We start from the raw sequence: 15,469 nt of genomic DNA on the forward strand, positions 1-15,469 counted from the left end.
CGGTTGATAAGCACGACTCCGAGACATTCACTATAGTGCCGCGAGCTCGCTCCACATCGACTGTGTGCACCGCGATCAAAGCGATCGCAGTACGAAATATTCCGATTAAGCAGTGCAACGTGGGTCGGGGCAGTAATTTGGGTAAGAAATTTCTGTATCTCCCATGCCATGCGGCCGAATCAGAGGCAGAAAATGCGACAAAAAATGCATTTGATTGCGTGGTCCACTGCGCGCCAAAGCGCCAGCGTTGGGAACACAACGCGCTGAGCATATTCACTTTAATGCCGCGAACTCGCTCGCGCACGCCACTTCTAATGTATGCTCCGCAATCAAAGCAATCGCAGGACAAAAAGTTTCGACACAGCAGCGCAGCGTTGGTCGCGGCAGTTATTTCAGTAACTGATTTTCAAGTCAAGTGTATTTCAGCTTTTGTCGTACAAAAACCGTGGATGGTGAAAAAAAAAGCGGTTCGCAATGACCGCTTGACAAGCTTCGTCACTCGTAGAAGCCGACAGCATTAGCAGACAGTTACACAGGAGAGTCATTATACATTGTTAGAGAAAGAAGAAAAAGAGAGAAATGACAGGTAAAAACATTTCAACACAGTAACAACATACAACCGAGTCAATAAACAGTTCCCTAAGTGCAGAAGTCATTTTTGTTAAATTGCTATCGAGAGGGGTGTTCAAACATTTCGGTAGAATATATTTCAACATCGCACAACCGTAGTTTGTTCTGCATCTGGGTTTTGCAAGCATTCCATGGTCTCTAGTTGCATAGGGTGTGGCATATGGTACAAGAGGAACATTGCGGCTCAAAAAAGGATAATTTCGTTCCGTGATTTTTTTTATTATAAAAGCAGACAAACCTGAAACCAAATAGCTTATTAACCGGAATAATTTTATACCTTTCTCTTATGGAGCGAGTCGGGACGTTAAAGGAAGCATTTGTAATGATCCGTAGCATTTTTTTCTGTAGTGTAAAAAGTTTTTGTATACTTGACACATTAGTATTTCCCCATACCAAGTAACAATAATCTATATATGAGAATAAAAAAGCCTCATAAAGGTCGAACTTCGTTTTCGCGGGAAAAATATGTTTATTACGAGCGATGATACCTATCAATTTAGACAAGGTGATGCATATCTTGCTAATGTGGGTATTCCATGACCTTGTGGGAGTGAAATCTACGTCAAGGGAGGTGAATGCCTCGACGTATTGTAGGTCTGTGCCGCTGAAAAAGATTGGTGGAGGATTCGCGACTACCTTGCCTTTGGTATGAAATTATATTGCCTTTGTTTTCTCTCTGTTTACTAGTAATGAATTCAATGAAGACCATTCCCTCAAGTTATCCAGTGCTGTGTTCGCGGTGTCTATCCGTTGTTTCATATCTGAGGAGGAGGAGAATAAACTGGTGCCGTGCATAATATATATATATATATATATATATATATATATATATATAAAATATATATATATATATATATATATATATATATATATATATATATTATATATATATATATAAAGCATAGGACCTAGAAGACTGCCCTGGAGCACGCCATTTGAAATTTGTAGAACTTCAGAGTGGGAATTATAGATGGAAACATATTGTGATCGCGAGAACATGTATGATTTGAAAAGATAAAGGGCATTACCGCGTATACAGTAATGTTCAAGCTTTACAAACAGAGTATTATGATTAAGCGTAATAAAAGCCTTACTAATTAAAGTCTACAAAAATTCCTAATTTATTCTCCTGAGATACAATATTGCCTAATATATACTCCTTCTGATCAAGTAATGCCTGTTCTGTTGATATATTTTTGGTGAACCCGTACTGGCAGTCATTTATAAGTGTTTTTATAAGAAATTATGAACACGGAAATAAATTACACATTCAAGTCCCTTAGAGAACAATGTGAAAACGAATATTGACTAAAATTACTTACGTTATTTCTCTCCTTTTAAAAATTACGGCCACCCTAGCAAGTTTCATGGTAGCAGGAAAACTGCCGGTAGAAAGTACATTGTTATATATATGCGTTAGACATGGCAGATTTTCATGTAAGACATATTTTATTGGACGGGTTTGGATACTGCAAGACTCTAGGCTTGTCGTGGCCCTTCATGGTTTTTAGATTAATGTATACCTCATTTTCATTAGTCGGTTCAAAAAACAATCATTGTGAAATTCTATTACCTAAAAATCTCGAACAGGCAGGGTTGTTAGAGCGAGTCCCAACTGAGGTAAAAAATTCGTTAAAAGCATTGGCCAAGCACAATCCACTTAGTTCAGTATCTTCAATTTTCAGGGCTGTAATTTTGTTTGCACGAGTAGTTCTGTTTAACAGCAGATTCAGACGTTTACATTTTTATTTAGGATTACTGGAGAGTTCCCTATCAAATAGGTTATTGTAGTATTGTAGTTATTGTAGTATCCTTAGTTTTAATGAATTTAGCGAACATCCCGTGTTTCTTTTTCACGAGTAGTAACAAGTCGTGCGGACATCCAAGGTTTGCGAGCCTTTTTTCGCATCTTTACTTCAGTTACAGGAAAACATTCTTAATACACGGGTAAAAAACAAGCCCCAGGAAAGTATTATAAGCAGTATCGCAGTCAGCGCTAGCGAAAACAAGACCCCAATCCACTAGTTGTATGTGACCTCTAAGCGTTTTGAGGTTCTTTTGGGAAATGAACTGCCGGCTATAATTTAAGGTATTTGTTTGAAGAGGTTGTTTCTGAATGCGCAAGAAAATGGGGAGGTGGTCACCAATGCCTGCCGCAAGACGCCCCGCAGTAAAAGGCACACTATAATTCATAATGAAAAGGTCGATAGTGTAAAAAGATTTAGGAGTTATGCGTGTAGGTCCATTAATGACATTTTGGAAGCCCGCGGCTTGCATTATGGTCATGAATTCTTGTTGTACAGAATTATTATTGCTCCTGTCTATATTAAGATCTCCTCCTATACACGACAGGTAATGATTAGAAAAAAATGTTATTTCCATATCAAAAATGAGAAATAATTAAATTAAATTGCCTTGTTGTGGGCGGAAGACAACGTTAAAGATCTGTTGGGCAGATTGGACTATAAGCATCTCGATATTGTTGTCGTTCACACATTGGTTTGATAAGACCTGGCACGAACGAGTAGTTTTCCTTTGCTAGAATAGCAACGCCCCCACCACGTTTCGAGCTGCGATTAAGAATGTATCGTATCTGGGAATCCGAAAAACATCGGTATCGAAACGATACCACTTTTCAGAGAGCATGATTATGTCAAATGAACACGCAAGACTTGTCAAAAGATTAGTTAGTTCATGCGCCTTATTTAGAGCAGACTGCATGTTCAAATGTAAGACTTGTAAGCATTTACCGCGGTCGTTTTTCTTAGATCTGAATCCGTGCCTTCAAGTCCAACGTCCTCAACAGTCGATCATCAGTTCGATCTTCTATGTTATCAAGTCATTTCGACCGAAGCCAAAGCAAAAAACGCAACACAAAATTCAGATGGTGTGAGGCCCTGAGTGGCGTCTCTTCCATACAAGCGAAAGAATCGGTTAAAAGTGCGTGTGATGATTGACGGCATTCGCTGCGTCATTTTTGACAAATCATCCTGTAGATATAGCCGGATCACTTTGGATTCATCGGTCTGGCGTGCGTAGATAGCACCATTTCTCGTCCACACGCGTTTCCAAGCTATCTCCTTTTTCTTTGTACATGCGGCTCCAAGCAGTTTTTTTTTTTTTTTCTGGTGTTAGGTGCTTATTTCCGCATACTGAATCCGCGCCTTCAAAATTCATTCGGGCGCGCGGTCTGCTGCACGCCAAAAGGCGAGCGTTGGGAGCGTCTGCTAACATCCCCCGGCTCAAGTGCCGCCCCCGTCGGCGCCCGGGACGAGCCGAGAGAAGAAGCACCGGCGTAGGGGGATGATATGTCGTTACTTTTATTCTATTGAGGGGCTTTATGCCTACGTAAAGCCCCTTCCCACGGAACCTAACGGGGACGCCATCGGGATAAGAACGGAATACCGTTACCTCGGAGTGAGGTTCAGCACGCAGCCAGAATATGCAGCAAGACATGAGGAGCACTTGAAACAAGCTTCACAGCGAGCGGGAAACATACTGCGAAAGAGGTGCCTATGGGGCTGCAATCGCTTTGTTATGGTCCGCGGGAATGCGGAAACAGTTCATGTGCCCGCACTGTCATTTGCGAAGACAGTTATTTGCGCGACAACGTCCACAGGGGATTGGCTTGAGCGTGGTCAACGAGCAGTGGGACGTCTGGCTCCGGGGTGCCATGGGCGGGTAGCTAACGAGGCGGTGGAGGGAGACCTCCGTTGGTCTATACCTTCGAGTCTCGCGAGGCATGGAGCAAAATAGCCTACGACGGCAAGCTGCGCATGATGCACAAAGTCAGGTGGGTGCGCAGAGTAAGAATACACTTGACATTCATCTGGCTGTCCTCGTTCTGGCTGGGTTCCGCGACAGACAAAGCAGAGTCCCTTACTCCCTGGGCCAACCGCATCCCAGCCGCGGCCGATATCGGTGCTGAGAGTGCTTTGCGCTTCACAGGTACCGATGCGTTGCCCTGCCTTGGCACAATTTTCGGCGTATGCGCAAATTTGCGCGCCATATCGGACACTACCTGAAAAAGCTGGTCCAGCTCACTGTAGTCTTTCAGAGCCGGATCTTTGAAGGAAATACGAGAAACGCGAGCTTGGTTATGTGTTCACGCAGGTCAGATAGTAGAAGTAGTAGTAAGTGCAGTAAGAAGAGCAATGCGCACGAACCTGTCCGCTATAATCAACAGGATCCCTACCACTGCCGCATGCGAATAGAAGTAAACAGCGAAGGAAAACAGATTAAAGGAAAAGCCAAAATACACGGGCGCCGAAGCCACCTCGAGCGCCGAAACGACAGTCGGCTGCGAGGAACCTAGACAAGTAACGCACAGAATACTCCCACGCAACACAAAGCTATACCTCAAAACACATCAAGATTAAAACAAAACCACTTACTTTCTCATGTTTGCTCGGCCTTGCTGTCTCAAATATCCAATGAGCAGGTCGACTCTGTCCCGCACGGCGCGGAGAGTCACCTTGCGTTGCACGGCGGCCGCTACGTTCTTCTGTTCCCGTGCCACATAAGCGGGTTTTGAAAAGGATTTAGTGACACCACCTCCCGCAAGAGGCACAGATCCTCGCTGATTCTGAACCTCCTTAAATAAATTGTTAAATTGGTTTTTTGGGGAAAGGAAATGGCGCAGTATCTGTCTCATATATCTTTGGACACCTGAACCGCGCCGTAAGGGAAGGGATAAAGGAGGGAGTTAAAGAAGAAAGGAAGAATAGGTGCCGTAGTGGAGGTCTCCGGCATAATTTCGACCACCTGGGGATCTTTAACGTGCACTGACATCGCACAGCACACGGGCGCCTTAGCGTTTTTCCTCCATAAAAACGCAGCCGCCGCGGTCGGGTTCGAACCCGGGAACTCCGGATCAGTAGTCGAGCGCCCTAACCACTGAGCCACCGCGGCGGGGCTGAACCTCCTTCGAGGTTTTCGAATCGACACGGGGTCCGTGCGTTCTGCGCAAGGGGCTACACATGAGTCTGCAACACTCGCGCTGGCGGCCGCCATGTTGAATGTGTACGTTTGGTTCGGCTGGCGCGAGCCCAGAAGGCTTTGCGCGGTGCCCGCTCGCCGCGTCGCTCCGGTCTCTTCTTGCACTAAGCAATCGAGTATGTTGTATCGGTCCAGATGTTGAGACTGCAGAGGATCAGCTCCCTTGTATACCTCGCGCTTCTCGTTTTTTCCAGTAAGTCAACGTAGTCGCCCGCCGACTTAAGTCTGCAGTGAACCCCGTTTCACATGCAAGCGAACCGCTTTCGAACTCCGCCGCCGCGGCGCATACACCCTCTCTCAAGCGGCGGAGGAAGCCCCAGCGGCTGGAGCGGCTAGGTTCGGGCAAGTTGGAAATTTTCGCGGCGGCGACGCGGCAGCACCGCATTTGAACCCATTACGGCCCGACGTTGCCACGCGAGTTTCTACGCCGCACGTGCGAACTTTTGTTTAGGAAAGAAATTGTATGAAGTGCTGTTTAATGCTTAAAACGTAATAATTATATTCATTTAAATAAACTGAAAAGAAATGACAAAATAATGCTTTTATATTGTGCTTTTTTGTGTTTGCTGGCCACCAAAACCGGTTGCAGGCGCAGATCTTTTGCCAGCAACATTGGTTTTCGCAGCGGTGGGAAACGCGGAGCGGCGATGCATGTGAAACGAAAGCTCGCGAACCGCTTCGCAGCACCGCGGAGCTGTTCGCCCTGTTCGCCAATTCGCTTGCATGTGAACCGCCCTTGAGGCGCCGGCCACATTCGGGACCGCCGTAAATAATTCCCCCAAGACGAAAAAGTGGTCCGCTGTTGAAACTTTACTTCTCAGGTAAACAAGATAATTATCACAAGAAAAAAATTATAAACTCTAGAGTTCTTGATACCTGGTTTGTTTAAGATAGTGAAAAAGTAAAAAGCTAACTTCGTTTACTGTTGTGATCAGCCATCGGAGTAATACAGGAAGCCGCGGACCATGGCCCAGAGTTAGCAACACTGTTTTTTTGAAGTTCTATCCTACTTTAATAGCGGAGAAGAAAGCCGATGCAGCTCTCCGCCTGGTAATTCCATCTGGCGAATAGGTTCAAAAAGTGCTACACTGCTTTCCGGCCATCCACAAGAATGTTTATAATCAGAATAGACGCGCACGCTTTGAATAATATTAATAATAATAATAATTGGTTTTTGGGGAAAGAAATGGCGCAGTATCTGTGTCATATATCTTTGGACACCTGAACCGCGCAATAAGGGAAGGGATAAAGGAGGGAGTGAAAGAAGAAAGGAATAGGTGCCGTAGCGGAGGGCTCCGGAATAATTTCGACCACCTGGGGATCTCTAACGTGCACTCACATCGCACAGCACATGGGCGCCTCAGCGTTTTTCCTCCATAAAAACGCAGCCGCCGCGGTCGGATTTGAACCCGGGAACTCCGTATCAGTAGTCGAGCGCACTTTGAAATATTCGGGAGTTGGTTTTGAGGGCAGCATCGCTGGCGACAGCAGCGCCACTTTTAGTTACAAACATGACGCTTGTCTAGAGCTTCGTTCAGTCATCGTCTGCCAGCCCGAGCGTCCATAGTTTCTTACTGTACATTAGAGGGAAAGCTGGCGCTCTTCACTTCATCCACCATGGATGCCCGAGGCATGTCGGGAAGACAACAAATCGGATTGCAATCTAGTAGATTGTTGACTCTGCTATACGGATAGGATTTTTTTTTTTTGGGCAGGGGTTGTTCAGTTTCGCTTCCATTACTGTAGTTCTTTGTGATCTTTTGTGCGCTTTGTGGTTGTGTAGTGCATCTACGCACATAATTCATTTGAGATCGCTGGATGTCACTTAATCACGGTTGGCTGAATTTGGTGGCATGAAGAGAAAGCCCTCCCTCGCAGTGGGAAAATTCGCTAGTCGTTTACGCCTATTTGCTTTTATGCCAATGTACTGCAATGTGCAATTACCGTTTTATTACAGGACATGGCAAAACAACGCTTCTTTGCAGCATATAATTTGCGAAAATTTGTATTTTAGCTGTTGTCATGTTTTAGGGACAAGTCAAGTACGCCATGCTGTCTTCGCGGCATTCCCACGGTGGATGAAGCGCCCTTTAAGGAAATGGCATGGACGATGGCGCCAGATTTCGATCTAGGTGACAATATTTAGAAACTCTATGACCCTGTCGCCCGCGCTACCCGCGAGCGCGGTCCTACGCTTGTGGAGCCACTAAACTGAGGGCGGAGAATCGGCCATGATGAATTTCCTGGGGCAAGAATCCTTCGAGTGCCCGCTCTTTACGATATTACTTTATGGGGGCTTATGATAACCCCTTCCAACCCGCCGACTTCCTTTTCCCTGCTGCGCCTCCCCCTCTTTTATATTTCAATTTTTGTGTCCTTGGGGGCATGACCCTGTAACTGGATTGCCGTTCACCCCTGGGCCAGTCAGTTACTTCAACAATTAACTCGGGACGTAAAATCGCATCATGTGCAGGTCAAGTCTACTGCTGGCCCATGCAAAATCACCGCGGCACCTAACTCTATTATGTGCTGGCAATGCAATCGCATTAACAGCTGTTGATGCCCTTATCAGAAATAACGTCACTTCTGGTCCGCTTACGTCATTTTCGTCCAGCCAATGCTTAGGTCTAGTGACGTCAATTCCCTCCAGCCAATGAGGAAGTCACTTCCCCAATTCCCTCTAGCCAATTGGCGAATTTTATGACCTAATTTTGGCCGTATGCTATCGTAATAAAGAACGAAAATAAACTAAAACATTGCGTTTTGGGAAGCTCGGTTCTAACGTGCACATGTTTTCTTCTTGCAGGCTATGGCTCGGAAGGACTGGCGTCTGTGGAAGTACGCGAACATCGTGAACCGGCTGTGCCAGAAGCGCCGTGTCCCGGCGCTCTTCTCGTCCAACAGCACAGCCTATGAGCGGCTGCAAGAGATCAAGAGTATACTGCGCAGCAGCGGAGCGAACATCAGAGCATGGTGCGCTCGAGACAGCACTCGCCCCTGTAAGTTGCAGCGCCAGCTGAAGCAGTGTAACCACGTCCTGGCCCCCGCAAACATTCAGCTGAGAGAACGAAACACGAGCTGGAGGTCTTTTTCGACGTGGCCGGCGATCTGCAGGACCGCGCATGCCTCCTCCAGCGCGCCATCCTTCTCTTTCACTGGCTGCTCGCCACACACAACTGCGTTACCGCCATCCGAGTGGACGACTGGGGCGTGTCCCAGCGCCCTGCAGTTCTTTTACTTTTTCTGTGACGGCCTGCGCAAGAGCCGTCGCCTGAGAAGCCTCAAGCTATGCTCAAAACTTCGTAAATTGAGTCTGCACCAGCGCGTGCTGGCTTCGATGCGCGGCCTGCGCAACATTAACGAGTTCGCCTGTCACAACCTGCACTTATCTGACGAGTCATAAAACATGACTGCGCTCTGAAATCTCGTAGCGAGAAACGCCAAGCTTAGTCGGCTTTCGGTTGAGCTATTTGTCGGCAAGTCACGTGGCATATGGCTTTTCGCTCAGCAGCTCGCGAGAAGTGAAAGCATCACTGACCTCCGCATTGACGTGACCTGCCTGAGAGCGTTCGAATACAACGCGTTCTTCAATGTTCTTAAAGAAAACCACTCACTTGAGTCGCTACGCCTGGTCGGATCACTGCGGGAGCCCACCGTGAGTGTCACTGCGATCGCAGCAGCGGAAGGCTTGACGGCGCTGGTAACTTAGGAGCTGTCCTGTTTTAGAGTCACCACCAGTGAGGCCTGGGACCTGGCAATGGCCCTCTCCTGCAGCAGGACAGTGCAGCAGCTAGTACTTCTCCGGTGCATGCAGATCTTCAAGCCCGTGACCAGCGTGCCTATCACTGGAAGCGACTGGCGCATCCAGCCCTATCTGCACCTTCTGCGCCAAGCTACATCACTGCGGAAGCCCACATTGTCTAAGAGTCAGTTCGACAAGAGGGAACAGCGGTTGTTCTTCGAGGCGCTGGCGCTGAAAGACGTCGTAGAAAAGGTGCACATCCAGGACTGCCGCCACTGTTACTCGAGCGATCTGTGCCGCGCTATCTGCGAGACCAACACTGGCAGCCGGGTGAGTACTGGCACCGTTTGTGTAACCGAGAGCAGCTTGGAGAGTGCCTTGAAGAAGTTGCATATTCGAGATGCCTGCATACTGGTCTAGGCGACGGCATTCTCTGGTGTAACGTACAGCTGTTTAGCGCAGCTGCAGATGCTCGACACTTTGACAGCCCTGTCCGTGAATATAGCAGCAGACATTGGCAAAGAATCAGCCGAGTTGCTCGCACAGTACGTGCAGGAGACACGGCTGCTGATCGAGGTCACGATGAGCTTCTTCCCGCGCCGTTCCGACTCACTAGTGCTACTCGAGGCACTCGCTCACAACACGAGCATCACGATGCCCGTCGTCGATCGGTGGTGTGACACCAGGAGCACGGCACAAGAACTGGCAGGCGTCGTCTGCTCAAGCAAGAGGAATCGGGCGCTCACCTGCCACTTGACCAGCAGGAGTCCCCCGCCAGCGTTCTTTTCGACGCTTGCCAGGTACATTGATGAAAATTGTACTCTCATTTCGGTGAAGGCTTCCCGGATGAGAGTCTCAGCTAAAGACTGGAACATCGTCCTGGAAATCCTAGCGCGTAACAGCACGTTCCTGGTCTACGCCGCGCAATACGATGCCGGCTGTGCGTTGAGAAAAAAAGAGGGAGCAAAGGCTCTCGAGCTTCTGGGCTTGGACCACAAGCTCGTCACCAAAGTCCGGGAAATAAATGGCTTCAGTGGACGAAGAACAAGCTCAGAGCGCAATCAATAGCAGGCTCGCCGACCTGAACGACTTGGACGTAGTCATGCGCGTCGCCGGTGTTGCGGGGGAGAGTGCTGCTTGACAAGAAAGTTGTGAGGGTCGCCCTTGCCTGGACACAGTATACCTCACGAGTGCTGGAGGAGCTTGTGGTGGTATTTGCGAGTAAGGCATGTTGTAAACACTGAAATGTGCAAAGAATTAGGCCAGTGTTGCACAGGAGCATTCTTAACTGTCAAGTTTGGTACTTTGTGTGGCGACCCATGCTTTTAATTATTAATATAAGTGCGCAGCGGCGTCAGAAATGCATTATGCAGAGGTCATTTTATTGTGTGCCTTTTGTGATTTTAATAATTATTGTGCAGTTGGGATTTGTAACATAATAATTTGAATAAATTTCTATTTTCTTGCCTGCCACTTTTTCACATTACGCTTGCTCCTGTGAGATTGTATATAGTGAAAAAAATCTGCGTTGCTCAACGGTCCTGTGATCACGAGGGTCAGAACAGGTACGATTATCTAGGTTTATTTACAAACGGTTTTGGACAGTGGACCGTCCTTCATCAAGATTAATGTCATAGCTGACGACGGTGTACTGTCCGAAACCGTTCACAAATAAACCTAATTAAATTGGAATTTCTGGCCAAAAATGAGAAGGTGAGACTGCATAGACTGCAGCAGATTGCATAGAAAAGTGCACATGGTGTCGGACACCGCCCGTTGAAACTCGCACAGCGGACTTCGCTTATGGTCGAATAGTTGCGTCATTAGCACCACACAATTGCGGTCAATCGTACAGAGTTACAGAAACAGCTGCGCCCGTGTCAAAACCTCAGTTTGCAAAACCTTCAAGCCACAACACTAAAATCGTATTTGAGAGGCGTTCCGAAGGAATTTTTGTCACGCATGTACTTGATTTCTTGCCGCGGACACAATGTCCTCATGACCGAGAGTTGTACCCTGTCACACTGGCAGTTTCATGCCTATTGAGTGAATTGCCATCAGACTCGACGGGGATTGACCAATGCCACACGGCAGCTTTCAATGACCATTGAACTTTGTGGACATCGACTAAGTGCAGGTTCGCGAATGGCCATTGAAATCTCAAGTGCAATCGAGAACAACCTAGGCACTCTCTTTACATTGAAAAAATAACATGAAAACTCGAAATAAACAAAAATATATTTGATCGCATTGCAATATTCTTGAATATGTATACATTTCCTAGTTCATAGACTCATTTTTGTTCCGTAGTCAAATTACAGCTCTGTAGAACTTCGGCGGTCAGATGTAAACAAACGAAGGTTGCTTCTGTTGTGCGGCGTCGCCATGGGTATAGTGAACTATAATTTACTGTATTCTAGTACACTATAGCAATGGGCGTCGCGGCGTCCATGCGGGGATCCCTTTTCTTTCTCCTTTTTTTTCGCCTCTCGGGGCACTTCGCGACAACCGAGACTAAGAAATGCCCCACAAATACCGCAGCGACAGTAGCTATGGCCACGACAAAGACGATCACTGATCTGTGGCAGCTTCGCCGGCGAACAGTGAATGCTTCTGAAACGAATTGCTCTTCGCTGCCAGTCGCCGCCCCGCCATTGCTGTCTCGAGATTGTGCCCAACTGTGAAGTATTTGAACGGCTTTTTTTTTTTTAAAGTTCAGTTACAATAGAACTTACGCCAACAGCCGGCTCGTTTTACTCAACCTGCCTGTTTTTTTTTATGTTGCCACCCTTTGCGCCATCTGTCGGATAGCGTGCTCACTACTCAGTCAATGTTAATTTAAATGTGCCATGTGAAGGCGGTGCATCTGGGTGGCCCTAGAAAACATCGATGGCCATTGAAGACTGGCCGTGCTCCCCGAGCCACGTCATGACACTCATGCCTAGCAATGTCACGAAAAAGCAGATGTGGACATTTTTCCCCCTGATTGGTTCGGACGTTTTTCCTACGTCTTCCCGAATTCAGTCCAATTTATCTGACCGAAATATTAGAAGTAATCTTAGCCTTACAGTAATTATATATTTTCCGAGTCATAGTTATCATGCACTCTTTTTGTACTTCATTATCCACATTCACAGTCTCGGGAATTACGCGTATTCCGCTTCACATAAATTCGTTACGGTTGCTGCAGCACAAGAGCTTTCGCTTAAATGAGGTCTCAGATTCCTTAGCAAGGGCCTCTCTAAGCCCTTATTGCTGTCTTGTCTACCTGTGCACTTACAGCTGCGGGGCGGTTTCGCAGCTACAGAACATTTCACGAAATTGATGCCTTAGTATTTGCATCATCTCCAGAGTACCACCATCTTCAGCATCTTGTATGTAGTTGCAAAGGCTGGCGTTCGCACAGGCTGCAGGCCTCTTCAACGCGTTTGCTTTCCCGGGTTCCTCTGCTAAACTTCTACGTTCACAGATCTGCTCTAGCGCGGAATCCATGTTTTGCCCATTTTGTGCCGAACCTAAGACAATCGATCATTACCTCCTGTTCTGCCGCCGTCGCAAAGAGGGGACTCCTGCTATGCATTGCTATGCGAAATTTCCTTTTAGAAACGCAACAGCTCCCATTCTGAGACTTCTTTTTTTTTGTCTTCCAGGCTGGTTAGTCAATACGAACTCAAAGCATTGCTTGCAGTATATCCGAATTCGCTCATAAATCCATTGTCCCGCATTCAATCTCCTAGTTAATATGCCCCCGATGGTTCCTCCTTCCACATTGTCAATAACCTATCAATGCTTTTTCTTCCCTCAAAGCGCTTCTGTCTCCTGCTATTCACCACCTGTGTCTTGGCTACTCTCCCGTACAGTGCAATGTGCCATCTTTATTTGAGGCCAAGAACAAAAAAACACCGGCGCGGCACAAGCGCAGAACGTTCTAATCGTCGGCAGTGCAACGCGGCAAGCGCGCTTCGTCGTCTCCTCCCCGCGACTCACCGGCTGACGTGGACACCTGCACGCTGCTCCATTCCGCCTACAAGGGGACGCCCGAGTCAGCAAGGACCCTCAGTCAGTTTGCATATTTGCCAAAGGGCAAATTTCAGGTCACTTGTTGCTGACCGCGCTCACAAGCTATTATTAAAATCCGCCTTACCACAAGGGTGAACGTCGGGGGCTCTCTTCGTAATGTTTTTCTACCCAATAAACCTGCTGGGTCTAGCAAAGTTGGTTGGATGCCGTCAGCAGTGTGGGGGCGAATTCCCCGTTTTGTACCATTTTGTTTACTTCACGTTTTGTGCCTGCAGGTGCGATGGCTCTGGCTTTTACGTAATACACATGCCATATCATCCTGCGCATCGGGCGGGACGTCTTTCGAGCTCGCATCTTGCTTCGTCTGACCACTTCTGACGAGCCCTTTTATGGGTCGTAAGCATCTGCGGCGCTGTTCTGCTCCATCCTGAATGTGAGCCACCGCTGTATTCAGCCAGTTGTTGCCATCAACATCATTTAAACATCGCCTTCGCTCCAGCGTTCAGCGTGTTCTTTGAACAAGGTGCTCCGCCGCCTCCATCACCCATCACAATACCTGACTCCGAACAAAAAAGGAACTCTTGCGCCTTCTATAGGGCGGTCTCTTTCACGAGCACTGCGACGCACCAACCGTACTGCAGCCTCGTTCGAGCTTTCTGTCACCATTGCGCTCTCGCCGGTGCCACCTGGCTTGAGCGCATTATGGTCGACGCGACTATCCTGCTCGCTTCCTGGCGCAGAAGCGAAACTGGCAAGATGTCCTCTCATGTTCGCAGCAAATTCATCGCACGATTCCGACGTCCACGAGGTATATATGTCTAAAAAGTACGCATTTCAGAAGGTAGCTGCATTCAGCGGTTTTCAGTGTCGCCCTAATGGAAAATTATAATATACATCAGTTAATTTCAGTTAATCATAATTGAATTGTTCTCCGAAGAGGAATACTTGGAAGGCGATAGTTATAGAGCCCAGTCTCTTTATAGGTATCGGTATTATCGATCAGGTTACACATATGTGCAATGCATTCTGGCACTTTTGATGATTCGGTTACGCATCCATCTTTCCAGACAGAATAAGTGAGGATGTCGCAATCATAGTATGAGGTGTAGGCTTCAAAGTTACACCAAACACAAATAGAAACATACACAGCATGCACTGTCGTCCAGTGTGTTACTTTCTTGTGTTACTTTCACGCCATCTTTATTTTAAAAAATCTAAACATTTCGACCGATTTGCAAGTCTGGTTGGGTTTGAAGACTTATAAAAAAAACTGCACATCTCCAAACAAAAACCTTTAACTTCAAACCCAATGTTACGAATCCGGCTCCGCTCCTTCATTAGGGGTGACTGGGGGCAGTAGCTAGTATGGAGGGGAGGGGGGTCAAAGGAACGAAAGCTCTTATGCGAAAGGCGCGGATGGGGGGTGGGGGGGGTGGGGGGGGGTAAGGCTGTGAGTCACGGTGTCGCACTGTGGGGAGGTGGTCAATATCGACTTTTTTTCGTTGAGTTGCAGAGCAAAGTCCATGGGCATATACCGGGGGCAGGTTTCCTTTTGTGCGGTTGATGTTCAGGGTGATTTGGATGTGCCAGGATTCGAGAAGGAGCTTCTTGTGGTAATTTGTTTCGGTTCCGAGGATGCTGGTTTTGTCGAAGTTGATTCTGTGGTCTGAGTTTTAGGAATGTTAGGCTACATTATTCCGCTCTCTGGCAAAGTTGCGGACATCGTTTGTATGTTGCCGAATTCGTTTTTTTTGGTTGGAGATGTGCAGTTTATTATACGATCTTTATCAAAAGGCCAAGCTCCTACGTCCATTCATCTCCGGTTTCTAATCTGGTTTCTCAGGTGTCAACAACAATAAAACAGCTAAGGGGATACCGTCGTTGCAAAATACAAGCGGCAAACTCCGCTTTCATGTCCACCCATCGCTCACACCCCCCGCCTATCTCTGCTCACACTCACACTCACTCTCACTCCTACTCACATCTCACTCACACTCACGCTCATATACCTTATTCTAGCGTTAGGTGGCTCGGTCTTTGAGGCTCGGGCTCTGGCATCAGAATGAGGCCCCTGCAGCG

This window comes from Amblyomma americanum, chromosome 8, assembly GCF_052857255.1.
Source record: "Amblyomma americanum isolate KBUSLIRL-KWMA chromosome 8, ASM5285725v1, whole genome shotgun sequence".
NCBI classification, from domain to species: domain Eukaryota; kingdom Metazoa; phylum Arthropoda; class Arachnida; order Ixodida; family Ixodidae; genus Amblyomma; species Amblyomma americanum.